Raw genomic sequence first — 7,265 nt, 5'->3', positions numbered from 1 at the left:
AAGTTCTGGGAGGAATTCTTGTGCTCTCCTCTTGACTGGATCATCCTGCAGCTGTTGTCTTTCCATTGATATTTTAGTGATTGGCCGCTCGACTGAGATATACTCAGTTATTCCCATCTTCACTCTGCCATCTCTGCAGAGCATAGAAATTAAGCTTGGATAGGCCAATTTGGCATCCTTGGAGTTCTTGTTTGCTATTTTGTAGAGTTCACACGAGATTAGTTGATGAACTTCTACTTCTCTTCCCAACATGATGCAGTGAATCATCATTGCTCTTTTAACAGTAACTTCAGAACGGTTGCTGGTGGGCAATATAGAACACCCAATAAAGTCCAGCCAGCCTCTGGCAACTGGTTTGAGATCTTCTCTCTTGAGTTGATTTGGGATGCCAGTGGTGCTGGTGGCCCACCTGGCTCCAGGGATGCATATATCCTCTAGAATCTTATCCAGGCCTTTGTTTACCCTCATCATTCTCCTATTAAAGGAGTCTGGGTCATCTTTCAGTTGAGGAAGTTTAAAGATCTCCCTGATTTTGTCAGGATGGATGTAAACAATCTTTCCTCTGACTAAGGTCCGATGGTCATAGAGGGCAACTCCAATTATTCTTTGCCTGTCTGTCTGCCACAGATTAGCATAGAACTCCTGAACCATATTCCTTCCCACTTTTGTTTCAGGATTAGCTAGGATTTCCCAGTTCCTGTTTCGAATTTGTTCTTGGATCTCTGGATATTCATCTTCTTTCAGATCGAACTTGACTTCCGGGATCACTGATCTTAGACCCATTATTTTGTAGTAATGGTCTGAATGTTCTTTAGTCAAGAACTTCCCTTGATTCCAAAGTGGTTTTGGAATACTCTCTTTCTTGCCTCTTGGGGTGGGTTGTTTTCCTTTAGGGGCCATGATCAAAGTGAGTATGTTTTTGTGATCACGGATAAGCACACCAAACTTAGAGGTTTGCTTGTCCTCAAGCAAAAGAAAAGAAAGGAGAGGGATAGGAGGAGAGCAAGTGTGGAATGGTGGATGATGAGAGGGGCGCCGAATGTGGATATAAAGGGAGGGAGGGTTTCGAAAATAAGAAGAAAAGATAAGATAGAAGATATGATTTATAAAAGATAAATATGATAAGAAAAAGATATAATTAAAAAATTGTTAATGATATTTGGAAAAGATAAATTTGAATTTTAATTTTGAAAGAAGATTTTTAAAAGATAATTGAGTTTTTGAAAAACTTAAAAAAAAGTTGGATTGGATTGGAAAACAATTTGTCTTTATGGATTAAGATGCATTTAATATTTTTGAAAAAGGATTTTAGAAATTAGGTTTTTAGAAATTAGGATTAAATTTTTTTGGAATTGAAGGACGATATTTTGAAACATGTTTATGTAAGAAATCATGAATTGAAATATAAAATTAGAAAATTTGTGAAGAAAAACAAATTTTACCTCCTCCCCACCATTCTGGCGTTAAACGCCCAAACGCTGCATGTTTTGGGCGTTTAACGCCCAATTGCTGCTTCTCCTGGGCGTTCAACGCCCAGCTGTTGCTTCTTTCTGGCGTTGAACGCCATGAAATCCTTTGTCACTGGGCATTTTTCTGAACGCCCAGGATGCTATCAATCTGGCGTTAAACGCCCAGAAGGTGCTTCTTTCTGGTGTTCAACGCCCAGAAGATGCACCTTTCTGGCGTTTAACGCCCAGATGGCTACCCTTACTGGCGTTGAACGCCTAGTGGGTGCTTCTTTTGGGCGTTCAAATTCCCTTTTAACTTTGTGAATTCAAGCAATTGCTATTTTACCTTGAAGATACTTTGACATATACCTGTAAAAATCAATTAATTAACAAATAAACTTTGTAAATGGCTGGGTTGCCTCCCAGCAAGCGCTTCTTTATTGTCATTAGCTGGACTATTACTGAGCTTTAATCAAGCCTCAGTTTTGAGCATTCTTGCTCAAAATTGCCTTCAAGATAATGTTTGACTCTCTGTCCATTAACAATGAACTTTTTATTCGAATCATTATCCTGAAGCTCTACGTATCCATATGGTGATACGCTTGTGATCACATATGGACCTCTCCACCGGGACTTCAATTTCCCGGGGAATAATTTGAGCCTAGAATTAAATAGCAGAACTTTCTGCCCTGTCTCAAAGACTCTGGATGACAATTTCTTATCATGCCATCTTTTTTCTTTCTCTTTGTATATTTTTGCATTCTCGAAAGCATTGAGTCTAAATTCCTCTAGCTCATTTAACTAGAGCAATCGTTTTTCTCCAGCTAACTTGGCATCAAGGTTCAAGAATCTGGTTTCCCAGTAGGCCTTATGTTCCAGTTCCACTGGCAAGTGACATGCCTTTCCATACACAAGCTGGTATGGAGAGGTCCCTATAGGGGTCTTGAATGCTGTTCTGTATGCCCACAGAGCATCATCCAAGCTTCTTGCCCAATCCCTTCTACGGTTAATTACAGTCCGTTCCAGGATTCTTTTGAGTTCTCTATTTAAGAGTTCAGCTTGCCCATTAGTCTGTGGGTGATATGGAGTGGCTACCCTGTGGCTAACTCCATAACGAACCAAAGCAGAATAGAGCTGTTTATTACAGAAATGAGTGCCCCCATCACTGATTAGTACTCTAGGGGTGCCAAATCTGCTGAAGATGTGTTTCTGAAGGAATTTTAACACTGTCTTAGTGTCATTGGTGGGTGTAGCAATAGCTTCTACCCATTTGGATACATAATCCACTGCCACCAGAATATAAGTGTTTGAGTATGATGGCGGGAAAGGTCCCATGAAGTCAATACCCCATACATCAAATAACTCAATCTCCAAGATCCCTTGTTGAGGCATGGCATAACTGTGAGGCAGATTGCCAGATCTTTGGCAACTGTCGCAATTAAGCACAAACACTCGGGAGTCTTTATAGAGAGTAGGCCAGTAGAAGCCACATTGGAGGACTCTTGTGGCTGTTCGCTCACTTCCAAAATGTCCTCCATACTATGATCCATGGCAGTGCCATAGGATCCTCTGTGCTTGTTCTTTAGGCACACATCTACGGATTACTCCGTCTGCACATCTCTTGAAGAGATATGGTTCATCCCAAAGATAGTACTTTGCATCCGTGATCAACTTCTTTGATTGCTACCTACTGTACTCTTTGGGTATGAACCTTACTGCCTTGTAGTTTGCAATGTCTGCAAACCATGGCACTTCCTGGATGGCAAAGAGTTACTCATCCGGAAAGGTTTCAGAGATCTCAGTAAGAGGGAGGGACGCCCCTTCTACTGGTTCTATTCGGGACAGGTGATCTGCTACTTGGTTTTCTGTCCCTTTTCTGTCTCTTATTTCTATATCAAACTCTTGAAGAAGCAACACCCATCTGATAAGTCTGGGTTTTGAATCATGCTTTGTGAGTAGATATTTAAGAGCAGCATGATCAGTGTACACAATCACTTTTGATCCTACTAAATAGGATCTAAACTTGTCAATAGCGTAAACCACTGCAAGCAACTCTTTTTCTGTGGTTGTGTAATTCTTCTGTGAGTCATTTAAAACACGACTGGCATAGTAAATAATGTGCAGAAGCTTGTCATGTCTCTGTCCCAACACTGCACCAATGGCATGGTCACTGGCATCACACATTAATTCAAATGGTAATGTCCAGTCTGGTGCAGAGATGACTGGTGCTGTGACCAGCTTAGCTTTCAGAGTCTGAAACGCCCGCAGACACTTCTTATCAAAGATAAATGGCGTGTCAGCAGCTAGCAGATTACTTAGAGGTTTGGCGATTTTTGAAAAATCCTTTATAAACCTCCTATAGAATCCTGCATGCCCCAGAAAGCTTCTGATTGCCTTAACATTGGCTGGTGGTGGTAATTTTTCAATTACCTCTACCTTAGTTTGATCCACCTCTATACCTCTGTTCGAGATTTTGTGCCCAAGGACAATTCCTTCAGTCACCATAAAATGACATTTCTCCCAGTTTAAAACTAGGTTGGTCTCTTGGCATCTCTTTAGAACAAGTGCTAGATGGTCAAGACAGGAGCTGAATGAGTCTCCAAATACTAAAAAGTCATCCATGAAGACTTCCAGAAATTTTTCCACCATATCAGAGAAAATTGAGAGCATGCACCTTTGAAAGGTTGCAGGTGCATTGCACAAGCTAAATGGCATCATTCTGTATGCAAATACTCCGGATGGACATGTGAATGCCATTTTCTCTTGATCTTTTGGATCTACTGCAATTTGATTATAACTTGAATATCCATCCAGGAAGCAGTAGTATTCATGACCTGCTAGTCTTTCTAGCATCTGGTCTATGAATGGTAAAGGAAAATGATCCTTTCTGGTAGCTGTATTGAGCCTTCTATAATCAATACACATACGCCACCCTATAACTGTTCTTGTAGGAACCAGTTCTTTTTTTCATTATGAACCACTGTCATGCCACCTTTCTTAGGGATGACTTGGACAGGGCTTACCCAGGGGCTATCAGAAATAGGATAAATAATCCCAACCTCTAGTAATTTAGTGACCTCTTTCTGCACCACCTCCTTTATGGTTGGATTCAGCCGCCTTTGTGGTTGAACACTGGCTTGGCGTCACCCTCCAGTAAGATCTTGTGCATGCATCTGGCTGGGCTAATGCCCTTGAGATCACTGATGGACCACCCAAGAGCTGTCTTGTGTGTCCTTAGCACTTGAATTAGTGCTTTCTCTTCCTGTGGCTCTAAGGTAGAGCTTATGATTACAGGAAAGGTATCACCTTCTCCCAGAAATGTATATTTCAGGGATGGTGGTAATGGTTTGAGCTCGGGTTTGGGAGGTTTCTCCTCTTCCTGAGGGATTTTCAGAGGTTCTATTATTTTCTCTGGTTCCTCCAGATCAGAATGAACATCTTTAAAGATATCCTCTAGCTCTGATTCGAAGCTCTCAGCCATATTGACTTCTTTTACCAGAGAGTCAATAATATCAACGCTCATGCAGTCGTTTTGGGTGTCTGGATGCTGCATGGCTTTGACAACATTCAACTTGAACTCATCCTCATTGACTCTCAGGGTTACTTCCCCTTTTTGAACATCAATGAGGGTTCGGCCAGTTGCTAGGAAAGGTCTTCCCAGAATGAGAGTTGCACTCTTGTGCTCCTCCATTTCCAGCACCACAAAGTCAGTGGGAAAGGCAAATGGCCCAACTTTGACAATCATGTCTTCAATCACGCCTGATGGGTATTTAATGGAGCCATCAGCAAGTTGAAGACATATCCGGGTTGGTTTAACTTCATCAGTCAACCCAAGCTTTTTGATAGTAGCTGCAGGTATTAGATTAATACTTTCCCCAAGATCACATAGAGCTTGCTTGGTACAAGTACCTTCTAATGTGCATGGCATCATAAAGCTTCCCGGATCCTTAAGCTTCTCAGGTAAGCTTTTCAGAATGACTGCACTGCATTCTTCATCGAGGTAAACTTTCTCAGTTTCCCTCCAATCCTTCTTATGACTTAAGATCTCTTTCATGAACTTGGCATAAGAGGGTATTTGCTCAAGTTCCTCTGCAAACGGAATCTTTATTTCAAGAGTCCTGAGATAGTCTGCGAAGCGAGCAAATTGCTTATCCTGTTCCACTTGGCGGAGTTTCTGAGGATAAGGCATTTTGGCTTTATATTCCTCAACCTTAGTTGCTGTAGGTTTATTGCCTACAAATGTGGGTTGAAAAGCCTTTTTAGAGGGGTTGTTATCAGCACTTATATGTGTCTGATCTCCCACTGGCGTTTGAATGCCAGGGGTGGAAGCAGGAGTCGCGTTAGACGCCAGCTCCTTATCTGTTTCTGGCATTTGAACGCCAGAATTGTGCTTCCTTTGGGCGTTCAACGCCGATTCATTGCTTGTTTCTGGCGTTGAACGCCAGAACTGAGCATGGTCTGGGCGTTCAGCGCTAGCTTTCCACCCATTTTCTGGCTTTTGAACGCTAGAGTTATTCCTCTCTGGGCTCTGACTGTCCTCAGATGGATTTTGGGTGGTTTTCTCATTTCTTAGCTTCCTGCTACCTTGAAGTGAGGTATTTAATATCTTTCCACTTCTTAATTGAACTGCTTGGCATTCTTCTGTTATTTGTTTTGATAACTGCTGTTCTATTTGCTTCAACTGTACTTCCATATTTTTGTTAGCCATTCTTGTTTCTTGTAGTATCTCCTTGAATTCGGCTAACTATTTTGTTAGAAAATCTAATTGCTGATTGAATTCAGCAGCTTGATCTGCAGGACTGAGTTCAGTAGTTACTGTTTTAGCCTCTTTGTTGATGGAAGATTCCCTGCTTAGGTACAGATGCTGATTTCTGGCAACTGTATCAATGAGCTCTTGAGCTTCTTCTATTGTCTTCCTCATGTGTATAGATCCACCAGTTGAGTGGTCTAAAGAAATCTGAGCTCTTTCTGTAAGCCCATAGTAGAAGATGTCTAATTGTACCCATTCTGAAAACATTTCAGAGGGGCATTTTCTTAGCATCTCTCTGTATCTCTCCCAGGCATCATAAAGGGATTCATTATCTCCTTGTTTGAAGCCTTGGATGCTTAGCCTTAGCTGTGTCATCCGTTTTGGAGGAAAATAGTGATTCAGGAATTTTTCTGACTGCTGTTTCCATGTCTTTATGCTGTCCTTAGGTTGGTTATTTAACCACCTCTTAGCTTGGTCTTTTATAGCAAATGGGAATAGTAATAGCCTGTAGACATCCTGATCTACCTCCTTATCATGTACTGTGTCAGCAATTGTAAAAACTGTGCCAGAAACTCTGTAGGTTCTTCTTGTGGAAGACTGGAATACTAGCAACTTTGCTGCACTATGATAATGAGCTGAGGATTCAACTCAAAACTGCTAACTCCAATGGAGGGTATACATATACTACTCCCATATAAAGTAGTAGTGGGGTTAGCATATGACCCCAGAGTCCCTCTGGACTGTTCCTTTCCACTTAGTTCGATGATGGAGCAAGGGAGATGATATGTATGTTGATATTATTTATTTTATTAAAAATAAAAATTTATTTTCGAAATAATAAAATAAAATAAAATGAAATAAATAAAAAAAAGAAATTGAAAATGTTTTGTGAAAATTTTCAAAAAATTTGAGGAAAAAGAGAAAGTGGTTAGGATATTTTTGAAAAAGATAATAATATATATATATATATATATATATATATATTAAAAATATTTTTATTTATTTATTTATTTTTTGAATTTTGAATTTTATGATGAAGGAGGAAAACACATAAAAGACACAAGACT

This window comes from Arachis hypogaea, chromosome 9, assembly GCF_003086295.3.
Source record: "Arachis hypogaea cultivar Tifrunner chromosome 9, arahy.Tifrunner.gnm2.J5K5, whole genome shotgun sequence".
NCBI lineage: Eukaryota > Viridiplantae > Streptophyta > Magnoliopsida > Fabales > Fabaceae > Arachis > Arachis hypogaea.
Note: the sequence above shows the minus strand (reverse complement) of the source record.